The sequence below is a fragment of the Pristis pectinata genome, chromosome 6 (genome assembly GCF_009764475.1).
Source record: "Pristis pectinata isolate sPriPec2 chromosome 6, sPriPec2.1.pri, whole genome shotgun sequence".
In the NCBI taxonomy this organism is placed as follows: domain Eukaryota; kingdom Metazoa; phylum Chordata; class Chondrichthyes; order Rhinopristiformes; family Pristidae; genus Pristis; species Pristis pectinata.
The window spans coordinates 54,016,805-54,031,247 of NC_067410.1; positions in this window are offsets into that span (position 1 = coordinate 54,016,805).

A 14,443-nucleotide genomic window follows, 5' to 3' on the forward strand; every position below is an offset into this window, starting at 1 on the left:
GTAGAAAATACCTTGGGATTTTCCTTAATCCTACTTGCCAAGGACATTTCATGGCTCCTTTTAGCCCTTCTGATTCCCTGTTTAAGTTCTTTCCTGCTTCCTTTATATTTCCTCAAGGCCCTGTCTGATTTCATCTTCCTAAAGCTTACATGTGCTTCTTTTTCCTTTTTGACTAAGTTGGTAACATCTCTCATCATCCAGGATTCCTGAACTTTTCCATCCTTGTCGTTCTTCCTCACAGGAATATGTTGTTCCTGAATTCTAACCAGCCGGTCTTTAAAAGACTCCCACATGTCAGATGTGGACTTACCCAATAACAGCTGCTCTCATTATCGTCTCCCCAGCTCCTGCCTAATACTCTTGTAATTAGCCTTTCCCCAATTCAGCCCTTTGCTCTGAGGTCCAGTCTTATCTTTATCCATAACTATCTGAAAACTTATAGAGTTGTGATCACCATTATGAAAGTGATCTCCCATTGAAACACTGATCACCTGGCTGGGCTCATTTCCCAGTACAAGGTCTAGTAAGGCCTCTTCTCTTGGATTATCCACATCAAAGGAGATTAAGAAACCCCATCTGCCCCATCTATGCCTCTTGCACTAAAGGGGTCCCGGTCAATACAGGAAGTCCCCAACTTACAAATGCCCAACTTACGGACGCTCGTACTTATGAACCGACCTTAATGGTCGGTTCGTAAGTGGGTCCGGCCCCCGATCCTACCACGGCGGTGGTACACCTTATTTGGCCCAACCCCGGGCCAAGTGCGCATATATGCGGCCGGGGAACCCCGGGCCAAGTGTGTATGTGCAGCTGGGGCCATGTGCGGCCGCGATCCCCAGCCCAAGTGCACATGCGCGGACACTATTTCGAGTTACATACAAAATCGGGTTACGAACATTTTCAAAAGCGGAACTCGTTCGTAACCCAGGAAATTCCTGTATTGGGGAACTCAAAATAACCCACTACAAGTACCCTCTTGCTTCTACATCTTTCCATAATCTGCTGACATATCTGTTCCTCTATCTCCTGCTGGCTGTTGGGAGGCCTATAGTATAACCCCATCATAGTGATTGCAACTTTCCTATTCCTGAGCACACCCATATTGTCTCACAGGTTGAGCCCTCCAGGATGTTCTCTCTGAGTGCAGCTGTGACATTCTCCCTGATCAGAGGTGCAACTGCTCCACCTTTTTTACATCTCTCTCTATCATATTTAAAATACCTGAATCCTGGAATGTTGAACTGCCTGTTCTGCCCTTCTCTGCTACAACATCATTGTCCCATGCACTAATCCAGGCTCTAAATTCATTTGACTTACCGATAATACTCCTTGCATTGAAATAAATACACTTCAGCCCATCAGCCCCATTGCGCCCATTAACCAGGCCCTGCCTGTCCTGCCTTTCAACCTAACTTGATGAAACCTCTACTTTCCCCTCAATCCCTCCACTTGTTGACCTAATGCTCTGGTTCCCATCCCACTGCCACGTTAGTTTAAACTCTCCTGAGTATCACTTGCAAACCTCCCTGCAAGGATGTTGGTTCCCCTCCAGCTTAGATGCAACCGGTCCTTCTTGTACAGATCCCACCTACCCTGGAAGAGAGCCCAATGATCCATGTTGCTGAAGCCCTCCCTCCTTTTCATGATTGCAAGCCTGTGACCAGTGGCGTACCACAGGGATCGGTGCTGGGACCCTTGGTGCTTGCTATATACGTGAATCACTTGGAGGTTAACGCAGGAGATATAATCAGTAAATTTGGTGGTGTTGTGGATAGTGAGGATAGTCCCAGATTACAGAAGGACATCGATCGAGTAACAGCAGAAGGAATTTAATCCTGATAAATGTGAAGTGATGTATTCTGGGAGGTCAAATACAGGTAGAACACAACGATGGTAGGGTCTGGGCAGTATTGAGGAAGTTGATGGATGTCCAAAGATCCCTGAAAGGGGCAGAACAGGTGGAAGGGTGGCAGAAGGTATATGGGATGCCAGCCTTCATTAGCTGGGGCATAGGCTATAAGAACAGCGAAGTTATGGTATGATGTTATAAAACATTAAGGGCACATTTGGAATATTGTGCGCAGTTTTGGTAAGCTTGGTACAGAAAGGACATGATTGATCTGGAGAGGGTGCAGAGGAGATTCACCAGGACGTTGCCTGGGATGGAGCATTTCAGTTACAACAAGAGACTGGATGGGCTGAATTCCTAGGTGTGGAGAAGGCTGAGTAGGTCCTGATAGAGGTGTACAAGATTACAAGGGGCGGCACGGTGGCGCAGAAGTTAGCGCGACGCTATTACAGCACCAGCGATTGGGGTTCGATTCCTGTCGCTGTCTGTAAGGAGCTTGTGCGTTCTCCCGTGTCTGCGTGGGTTTCCTCCGGGTGCTCCGGTTTCCTCCCACATTCTAAAGACGTATGGGTAGGTTAATATGGGTTTAAAATGGGCGGTGCGGACTCGTTGGGCCGGAAGGGCCTGTTACCATGCTGTAAATAAAATTAAAATTTAAAATTTAAATTTAAATTTAAAAAAAATTAAATATTGGGTAAATGGTAGTAAACTTTTTCCCATAACAGGGGTGTCTATAACTAGAGGCCACAGGCTTAAGGTGAGAAGAGGTTCAGTGGGGATATAAGGGACAATTATTTTTTCCCCAGAGGGTGTTTGGAGTTGGAACACTCTGGTGGAGGCAGGGGCTCACACAACTTTTAATAAGTATCTGGAAGAGCACTTGAATCACCAAGGTGTGGAAGGTTATGGCCCAAGTGTCGGCAAAAAGGCTTAGTGTAGAATCCACTTGATGGATGGCATGGATGGTGGACTTAAGACTCCATGACTCTATGTCTGATCCTCAAATCCCAATTCAAATTCAAATGGCTCATTACCACCCTTTCAGCAAACTCAAACTCAGAGACCTGGGACTCAATATGTCCCTTTGCAACTGGATCCTTGACTTCCTGACCAACAGACTGCAAGGATACACCTCCAACACCTCCAGCACGATTATTCTCAACACTGGTGCCTCAAAAGGCTGCGTCCTCCGCCCCCTACTCTAGTCCCTATACACTCATGACTGTGTGGCCAGATTCTGTTCTAACTCCATCTACAAGTTTGCAGATGATACCACCATATCTCAAATAATGATGAGTCAGAGTACAGGAAGGAGATAGAGAGCTTAATGACATGGTGTCATAGCAACAACAATTCCCTTAATGTCAGCATAACAAAAGAGCTGGTAATTGACTTCAGGAAAGGGGGCAGTGCACATGCTCCTGTCTACATCAATGGTGCTGATGTCGAGAGGGTTGAGAGTTTCAAAGTTCCTTGGAGTGAACATCACCAATAGCCTGTCCTGGTCCAACCACGTAGATGCCATGGCCAAGAAAGCTCACCAGCATCTCTACTTCCTCAGGAGACTAAAGAAATTTGGCATGTCCCCTTTGACACTCAACAACTTTTATCAATGCACTATAAAAAGCATCCTATCTGGATGCATCACGGATTGCAACTTTTCTTCCTGGGACAACAAGAAACTGTGGAGAATTGTGGACACAGGTCAGCACATCATAGAAACAGCCTTCCCTCCATGGACTCTGTCTATATTTCTTGCTGCCTCGGTAAAGCAGCCAGCATAATCCAAGACCCCACCCACCCTGGACATTCTCCCTTCTCCCCTCTCCCATCAGGCAGAAGATACAAAAGCCTGAAAGGCTCAAGAACAGCTTCTATCCCGCTGTTATAAGACTATTGAACAGTTCCCTAGAATGATAAAATGGACTCTTGACCTCACAATCTACCTTGTTATGACCTTGCACCTTACTGTCTACCTGCACTGCACTTTCCCTGTAGCTGTGACACTTTACTCTGCATTCTGTATTGTTTTACCTTGTACTGCCTTAATGCACTGTGTTATCTGTATGAATGGTATGCAAGACAAGTTTTTCACTTGTACCTTGGTACAAGTGACAATAATAAAGGAATTCCAATTCCAATTACAGTCTACTCTCTGTTATCAGCAACACAATGGAAAGTATTGTCAGCGATATTATCACACAGCATTTACTCACTGATGTTCAGGATTGACTTCCACCAAGAACACTTGGCTCCTAATCTCATTTCAGGTCTTGTTCAAACATGGATAAAATACCTCTTCAGCAGTATCCTTCTCATGTTACGTCTGTCATCTAGAAGGACGAAGGCAAATGGGAAAATGCTTCCCTGTAGGCTTTCTTCGAAGTCACTCCTTAATCAGACTTGCAAACCATCAGCCTCCACATTATTGGTGAAGGCATTTAGCATAGTTGCCTTCATAGGCTGAGACATTGAATTTAAGAGTTGGGACATCATATTGAAGTTATACAAAACATTGGTTAGACTGCCCTTATGGTACTGTGTACAGTTCTGGTCACCACACTACAGGAAGGATGTGGTAGCAATAGAGGGAGTGCAAAAGAGATTCATCAGGATGTTATGTGGAATGGAGGGCTGCAGTTATAAGGAGAGATTGGATAAACTGGGTTTATTCTCAGTAGAACATGGGAAACTAATTGCGATCTGATTGTGGTCTGCTGATCAGGAAGTCAAGGATCCAGTTGCAAAGGGAGGTGTTGAGACTGAGACCTGTTAGAAGTTTATAAAATTGTGAGGGGTATAGATAGGATATATAAAATCTTTTCTCCCAGAACAGGGGACTCTGCAAGTAGAGGGCACAGGTTTAAGGTGATACTGGAGAAATTTGAAGGAGATCTGAGGGGTAGGTTTTTCACATAGAGGGTGGTGAATATCTGGAGCGAGTCACCAGAAGAGGTGGTGGAGGCAGATACAATTACAATATTTAAAAGGCATTTGGACAGGTACTTGAATATGAAAGGAGTAGAGGGATATGCGTCTAAAGCAGGCAATCGGGATTAGTGTAGATAGGCACCAAGGTTCACATGGACAAGGTGGGCCAAAGGGACCCATTTGTGTGCTGCACAATTCTCATTCTATGATTGCGTCCGGAGCAGCCAACGCTTGCCTCCACCACCTTCTCTGGCGACTCACTCCAGATATTCACCACCCTCTATGTGAAAAACCTATCCCTCAAATCTCCTTCAAATTTCTCCGGTATCACCTTAAACCTGTGCCCTCTACTTGCAGAGTCCCCTGTTCTGGGAGAAAAGATTTTATATATCCTATCTAGAAAACATCAGTGATGGGTTGGAGTTTCTCGTGGCCTTCCTATCGTCTTCTCCTCTCCCTCCCTTCCCCCACACTTTCAATTCCCTCCAATCATCACTCCAACCTCCGTCTGATCATCACCCCTACCTCCTTCCGATCATCACTCCAACCTCCCTCCAATCATCACTCCAACCTCCCTCTGATCATCACTCCAACGTCCTTCTGATCCTCACTCTAAACTCCCTCTAATTATCACTCCAACCTCTCTCCAATCTTCTCTCCAACCTCCCTCCAATCATCACTCCAACCTCCAATCATCACCACAACCTTCCACAAACCACGTTCCTCATGTCAGATTACCTGCTTCCCTCTCCCTCCTTTCTTAAACATTTGCTACCTTCTAATCTTTGGGAACTGTTTTTGAACATGCAGATTACATCCACAGGCACCTCTTTCAAGACCCAGGAACACAGGTCATCATGTCTCTGCTGATGGTAGTGTGTTCCCTGCTGATGGTAGTGTGTTCCTGCTGATTGCAGCATGTTTCCTGTTGATGGTAATGTGTTCCCTGCTGATAGTAGTGTGTCCCCTGCTGATGATACTGTGTTCCCTGCTGATGGTAACCAGCTCCCCGCTGTGGTAGTGTATTCCCTGGACAAGAGCCAGATGTATCCACTGTGTGTGGAGCCCTTCAGCCGAGTCGGAGTTCCCACCATTGCACTGTCAGGAATCTCCCCATGGACAGTGGTAGCTCCGCTGGGATGGGGCTGCTCTCCAATTTCCGCTTTGGTCTAAGCCAATGTTGGGACACCTGCCTGTAGATCTGTGTGAAAACCAGCTCCGGTTTCAGACTTTGCTGCTTGTTGGGCAAATTATTGCTCAACCTTGAGGTGACTTGATAGAGGTGTACAAGATGACAAGATCGAGTGGACAGTCAGACTTTTTCCCAGGGTGAAAATGGCTAACACAAGGGGGCATCATTTTAAGGTGATTGTAGGAAGGTATGGGGAGGATGTCAGAGGTAACTTTTTTACACAGAGAGTGGTGGGTGCGTGGAATGCACTGCTGGTAGAGGTGGTAGAGGCAGATACATTAGGGACATTTAAGAAACTCCCAGATAGGCACATGAACAATATAAAAATTGAGGGCTATGTGGGAGGGAAGGGTTAGATAGATCTTACAGCAGGATAAAATGTTCCCACAACATTGTGGGCCAAAGGGCCTGTACTGTGTTTTAATGTTCTATGTTCTATCTTTCCCCTTCTCCCTTTGTAAAATACATGACAGACGGGCAGTGCTTCAGTTCTTGGTGCAGGACGCATTCAAAACCACCTCAGACCATCTGCCACATCCTTCCTTGCTCCTCCTCAAAGTCTGCGAGATGTGTAATCCAGCCCTGGCCATTTACTTATTTTTTTAAGTTGCTGGTCCCTTAATATTTCCTATTTATTATTTTCAATATTTAACATTTTTGTCATTATTGTTAATGTTTACATTGTGCTCTGCATGTGTGAATGTTGAATCAAAACCTCTCTTTAGAACAAAGGACATATTCCAACATAGAACAATACAGCACAGGAACATAGGAATACCACGTACAGACACAGTATATGTCTATACCACGGTCAGCACTGACATTCAGCCTGTCTGTGCCGACCATGGTGCCAATCTAAACTAATCTGCCTGCATGTGATCCGTAGCATTCCATTTGCTGCCATAGAATCATACAGCACGGAAACAAGCCCTTTGGCCTAACTGGTCCATGCTGACCCAGATTCCCATTTGTCTGCATTGACCCATATCCCTCTGAGCCTTTCCTATCCATGTCCCTATCCAATTAAAAGTTGCTATGTACCTGCCTCAACCACTTCTTCTGGCAGCTCATTCCATATACAGACCACCCTCTGGGTGAGAATGTTGCCCTTTAGGTTTCTGTTAAATCTTTCCCCTGTCACCTTAAACCGATGACCTCTAGTTCTTGATTCCCGAACCCTGGGAAAAAGACTATGTTCATTTACCCTATCAATTATCCTCATAATTTTATACAAGATCTCTCCTTCATTCTCAGTCCCAATCTGCTCAATCTCTCTCCATAACTCAGTCACTCAAGTCCCAGCAACTTCCTCATAAATCTCCTCTGCATTCTTTCCAGCTTAATGGCATCTTTCCTGCCTGTTCATGTGCTTGTCTAAATGCCTCTTTAACATTACTATTGCATCTGTTTCCACCACTTCCTCTGGCAGCGTGTTCCAGGCACCTACCAATGTAAAAAAAAACTTGCCTTGTAAATCTCCATAGAACCATAGAACAATACAGCACAATACAGGCCCTTCGGCCCACCATGTTGTGCCGACCTTTAAATCACACCGAAGAGTATCTAACCCCTTCCTCCCACATATCCCTCTATTTTAAATTCCTCCATATGCTTATCTAACAATCTCTTGAACTTGACCAACATATCTGCCTCCACCACTACTCCAGGCAGCGCATTCCACGCACCAACCACTCTCTGGGTGAAAAACCTTCCTCTGATATCTCCCTTGAACTTCCCACCCATTACTTTAAAGCCATGCCCTCTTGTATTGAGCATCGGTGCCCTGGGAAAGAAGTGCTGGCTGTCTACTCTATTCCTCTTAATATTTTGTATCAAGTCTCCTCTCATCCTCCTTCTCTCCAAAGAGTAAAGCCCTAGCTCCCTTAGTCTCTCCTCATAATCCATACTCTCTAATCCAGGCAGCATCCTGGTAAATCTCCTCTGCACCCTTTCCAACGCTTCCACATTCTCCCTATAATGAGGCGACCAGAACTGGACACAGTACTCTAAGTGTGGCCTAACCAGAGTTTTGTAGAGCTGCACCATTACCTCAAGGCTCTTAAACTCGATCATGACTTACGAAAGCCAACATCCCATAAGTTTTCTTAACTACCCTATCCACCTGTGAGGCAACTTTCAGGGATCTGTGGATATGAACCCCCAGATCCCTCTGCTCCTCCACACTACCCAGTATCCTGCCATTAACCTTGTACTCCGCCTTGGAGTTAGTCCTTCCAAAGTGTACCACCTCACACTTCTCTGGATTGAACTCCATCTGCCACTTCTCAGCCCAGCTCTGCATCCTATCAATATTCCTCTGCAAGCTTCAACAGTCCTCCACACTATCCACAACACCACTCTTCTACCCCCTCATCTAAGTCATTAATAAATATCACAAAAAGTAGAGGTCCCAGAACCGATCCTTGTGGGACACCACCAGTCACAGCCCTCCAATCTGAATGTACTCTCGCCACCACAACTCTCTGCTTTCTACAGGCAAGCCAATTCTGAATCCACATGGCCAAGCCTCCCTGGATCCCTTGCCCTCTGACCTTCTGAAGAAGCCTACCATGTGGAACCTTGTCAAACGCCTTACTAAAATCCATGTAGACCACATCTACTGCACTACCCTCATCAATCTTCCTGGTCACCTCCTCAAAGAACCCTATCAGGCTCCCTTCACAAAGCCATGCTGGCTGTCCCTAATTAGTCCATGATTCTCTAAATGCTCATAGATCCTATCTCTTAGAATCCTTTCTAACGGCTTACCCATCACAGACGTAAGGCTCACCAGCCTGTAATTCTCTGGACTAATCCTACTACCTTTTTTGAATAAGGGGACAACATTTGCCAGCCTCCAATCCTCCGGTACCATCCCCGTGGACAACGAGGACTCAAAGATCCTAGCCAATGTTTCAACAATCTCCTTCCTCGCCTCACGGAGCAGCCTGGGGAATATTCCGTCGGGCCCCGTGAACTTATCTGTCCTAATATTTTCTAACAACTCCAACACATCCTTCCTCTTGATATCTACATGCTCCAGAACATTAACCTTACCAACACTGTCCTCAGCGTCACCAAGGCCCCTCTCTTTGGTGAATACTGAAGAGAAGTATTCATTGAGAACCTCACCCACTTCCACAACTTCCAGGCACATCTTCCCACCTTTGCCTCTAGTCAGTCCTACCTTTAGTCTCGTCATCCTCCTGCTCTTCATGTATGAGAAAAAAGCCTTGGGATTCTCCTTAACCCTACTCGCCAAGGCCTTTTCATGTCCCCTTCTTGCTCTCCTCAGTCCCTTCTTAAGTTCCCTCCTTGCTACCCTATATTACTCATGAGCCCTATCTGATCCTTGCTGCTTACACCTTATGTATGCTGCCTTCTTCTTCCTAACTAGTTATTCCATCTCTCTTGTCACCCATGGTTCCTTCACTCTGCCATTCCTTCTCTGCCTCACCGGGACAAATTTATCCCTAACATCCTGCAAGAGATCCCTGAACAATGACCACATCTACATTGTACATTTCCCTTCAAAAATATCATCCCAATTTACACTCTCAAGTTCTAGCCTTATAGCCTCATAATTTGCCCTTCCCCAATTAAATATCTTCCCATCCTTTCTGCTCCTATCCTTGTCCATGACAATGTTAAAGGTTAGGGAGTGGTGGTCACTGTACCCCAAATGCTCACCCACCGAGAGATCTGTCACCTGACCCGGTTCATTACCTAATACTAGATCCAATATGGCATTCCCTCTCGTCGGCCTGTCAATGTACTGTGACAGGAATCCGTCCTGGATACACTTAACAAACTCTGCCCTGTCTAAACCTTTAGCACTAAGCAGGTGCCAATCAATATTTGGGAAGTTGAAGTCTATGATAACCACCCTGTTATTCTTGCACCTTTCCAAAATCTGCCTCCCAATCTGCTCCTCAGTATCCTTGCTGCTACCGGGGGGCCTATAGAATACTCCCAGTAGAGTAACTGCTCCTTTCTTGTTCCTAACTTCCACCCATACTGACTCTAGAGAGGATCCTTCTACATCATCCACCCTTTCTGCAGCTGTAATAGTGTCCCTGACCAGTAACGCCACCCCTCCCCCTCTTCTCACGCCCCCTCCCCCATCCCTTTTAAAACACTGAAAACCAGGAATATTCAATATCCATTCCTGCCCTGGTGACAGCCAAGTCTCTGCAAGAGCCACAATATCATAGTCCCATGTACTTATCCAAGCTCTCAGTTCATCCCCCTTATTCCTGATACTTCTTGCATTTAAGTAAATGCACTTTAGCCCATCCACCTTTCTACTTTTATACCCTGTACTCTGCTTCTCCTTCCTCAAAACCTCTCTACATGTTAGATCTGACTTTTCCCCATCCACTTCTTCCTCTGACCTACCCCTCTGGCTCCTTTAAACTTTCCCCCTCTCACCTTCAATGCATGTCCTCTATTATTTGACATTTCCACCCTGGGAAAAAGACTCTATCTACCCTATCTATACCTCTCATAATTTTATATACCTCTATCAGATCACCCCTCAGCCTGTGACACTCCAGAGAAAACAATCAGAAGAATGAGAAAACAAACTATTACTTAAATAGCCTGAGAGCTCAAAATATTGCAGTGTAAAAGGTACATGAAACAGAAAGGATTGTCAGTAATGAGGAAGGCTGATGGGGCATTGGTCTTTAATGCAAGGGAAGTGGAGCATAAGGGTATGGAAGTTTTGTCCAACTTCACAGGGAGCTGGTGAGACAGCACCAAGCTGCAGTTCTAGGCCCTGTGTTTAAGGAAGGGTATACTTCTATTGGAGACAGTGCAAGGAATGTTCATTAGATCGATTCCTAGAATGAAGAGGTTCACAAAGAATGATCTTATTGAAACATCAAGATTTCTGAGGGAGATTGATAGAATGCTTCCTGAATGGTGAATGTTAACTCGAAGGGTTTGTCCATTCTGGACAGAAATGGGGAGAACTACTTCTCCTGGAGGGTCAGGAATCTTTGGGATTCTCTCCTGCATGGACACGGCGTCATTGAATATGTTCAAGGTAGAGATTGACAGATATTTAAACTGTAGAAGAGTCTCAGGGTAAGGGGGTAGGGGGAGAGTGCTGTTGAGGCCAAGCCTGGATCAACCGTTATGTTATTGAATGGTGGAGCCGGCTGTAGGGGAGGAGACATCTACTCTTGCTCCCTTCCACTTTCTCCAGTGCTTTCTGCCAACATATTTTATCAGGTTGTAATCACATTGCCCTTGATAGAGGCTGTGCTCTAATTGTCTACTTTACAACAGTGACTATGTGCCATTCACTGTAATTGGGTTGTCCTGAAGTTGTGACAGGTGCCATATAAATGCAAGTTCTTTCTTTAGCTAGACACAATGTCAGAAGAGATTTTTTAAAAGGGACCATTCAGAAGTAATTGGTCACTCATCAAGAGCAACAGTACAAACGTCATTCCTGTGATAAAGATCATGTTATGTATTTACTTGTCATTGTTCTGAAATGATGGTTCAAATAAGAAATCATTGCAAATGGGCATTGTGTCAGAATTATTTGCAGCACCCATCCTTTTCCACAATCATTCTTGATGCAAACAAAGAAACAAGTCTTACAAAACAGTTATAAATCTGTAAACACTTCTAGCACAAAACATATGGGTGGAGACGAGGAAGGAAAGCAACCCACAGCTCAGGCTGCACGGTGTCACAACTGAAAGTATGCTATTAGTCAGTCAGCATTAAAGAGTTTTGAGTTACAGCAATACTCTGAAGTTTCACAGAATTATGTCTAATAAGTAAAAGTTTCTTTTGTTCTTGGAAAGGTAGTTATCCACACAGCACGTCTGTCTTTTGACTTTGGAGGCCCCATTACCAAACGTTCCTTGTCACTACAGGTAGACAGTTGCACTCTTGTACATTGCACCAGTTCTTTTTAAGATCAGAACAAGGATTTGCGATGTGCTGTGTGGTCTGGAGTTAACACAGCCAACAGGGCAGCTTGACATCCGAGAAATAAAGTTATGATTTTGGAGACTGAGAGGATATATTATGTAAACCCTTGGACTAAATGGAGTTCCAGCTGAGGGACAGTAAATTGTTGTTCTGAGGAAGTGTAAAAGGGAATCTGTATCTCCAGGAAGAGGGTGTTAATCAACAGGTCATCAAAGCCAGTCCTAATAAGAAATAAGTGATATTTAAGGAACACAAGAGTCTTGGTGAACAGGTAGAAGGATGTTTGGAGGGAACAGCACAAGTAGATAGGGCAGTTAAGAAGACACATGTTAATGGTGGAAGAGAGTATAGAACACAGCAAAAATGGTAGAACTATATAAAACTGAGTGCTGTGCACAGTTCTGTTGGAAAGATGTGATTGCACTGTAGAGGGTGCAGAGGAGATTCACCAGGATGTTGCCTGGGATGGAGCATTTCAGTTATGAGGAGAGACTGTTCAGAGTCATACAGCATAGAAACAGGACCTGCAATCCACAACGTCTATGCCCACCTATAAATCCCACTTAACAGCACTTGGCCCACAGCCTTCTATGCTGTGACAATTTAAGTGCTCATCCAGATATTTTTTAAACGTTATGAGAGTCTCTGCCTCCACCACCCCCTCAGACAGTGTGTTCCAGGCCCCTACCACCCTCTGGGTGTAAAACAGTTTCCTTAGATCCCACCTAAACTTCTTACTTCTCACCTTAAATCCACTCTGCCTGGTTTGGATGTCTCTGTTAAAGGGAAAAGTTTCTCACCATCCACACTATCTTCGGTCCTCATAATGTGGTAGATCTCTGCCACGTCTCCCTTCAGCCTTCTCTGCTCCAGGGAAAACAAAACCAGCCTATCCAGTCTCTCCTTGTGACTGAGACGCTCCATCCCAGGCAACATCTTGGGGAATCTCCTCTGTGCTGGATAGGTTGGGTTTGTTTTCCCTGGAGCAGGGGAGGCTGAGGGGTTACCTGATAGAAATGTACAAGATTATCAAATGCAGCAAGAGGGTAGATAGGCACTTTTCCCCTTAGCAGAGGAGTCTAAAACTGGAGGACATAGGTCCTCCATAGGAGTGTGGAGGGGACGTGACGACACATTTTTTCACTCAGAGAGTGGTTTGAATCTGCCTGAGGGGGTGAAAAAAGACACATTTCACTGTGTGTTTTGATGTACATTTGACTAATAAATACATATCTTATCTTATCCTGGTGATTCACCATTGGGGATGTAGCGGTGGGGAGACAAGGGTCCACACCAAGTTGCCAGCACAGCAGCCGAGCAGATGTCTTGTTTAAATCACAGTGGTGTGTATCTGTCTGTTTGGATTGCTCACAGATCACTGCTCTGTGTGGTGGTGCTTGGCAGGGTACCAGTGCATGGTGCTTCTAGGACAGAATGACCATGCTGACTGCACATCAGCACATTTACTGAAGCAAAAAGAACGGGGTCCTGGGTACAGATTATAGGGAGTGAGGAAAAAGGTTACAAAGCAATACCCGGCAGGTGTTATCTCCAGATGTCTCCCAACACAACATAGAATTAAACATGGAAATTGTGGTTGTGGCAGAAGCAGGGAGAGCCCTCTATAGTCACAGCAGTTGGATGTCTTCTTTCGTGAGATGGTCATGATGACAATGTCCTTGTGGCCCACTGGTGTAACCTCTTCCTCCCAGCGGAGTGTGATACTGAGGCCTGAGGAGTGTGATACATAAGGCTGTGCGCTTATGACAAACTCCTCACCACCAGACTTGAGGACTTCAGCAGGGATACTGTCTCTCCTGAGGTCTCTTGGTCGGCCTGTGGCCTCGATAGTCTGTAGCCAAGGATAGTTTGCTGTGGGATGAAGTCGAGGGTGCTCACATCAGGGACAGAGTCCTGGTTGAGGAGACCTTTTAAGCATATCCAATGCTCTTTCCACAAAACTCATTGGTAGAACAAGTGAACCAATATCAGGGTCCACTTCTGGCCAACATCCCCACCACAGATGCTCTAATTACACCTCATCAGCTCTGCTGAACATATGAGCTCATTTCCATACCTGACACTGTGCTCTGTTGTGGGAAGAGATGACCAGGCAGGCAGAGGAAAAGATGCTGGATATTCTCAAAGCCTCCTTGAGAAGGTCTAACATCCCTACCAATTGCTGCAATCCCTGGTCCAACTGAAAGCAGAGAAGGAGCATTTGGGATGGCACTGGAAACTGTTAGTCCATGAATCAGGAGCACACAAACCCCAGTGGAAGCAAGTCATCCTTGATCCTGAAAAGAAAGAGAATTAGGAAGATGGTGTGCAGATAATGTGTAGTTGGGGAGGTGGTGCAAGAGGAAAGGGGGAGGTTCAAACTCTGGGGCACTGTGGGAGGAAGTATGTGTACAAGCCAACACTGGCAACAGGATCAAATTTTTCATGCACACATTTACTACTGTCACTACAGAGGCTTTAAAGTGCCTTGGCTGAAGGACGAAGGCTCTGGTCAA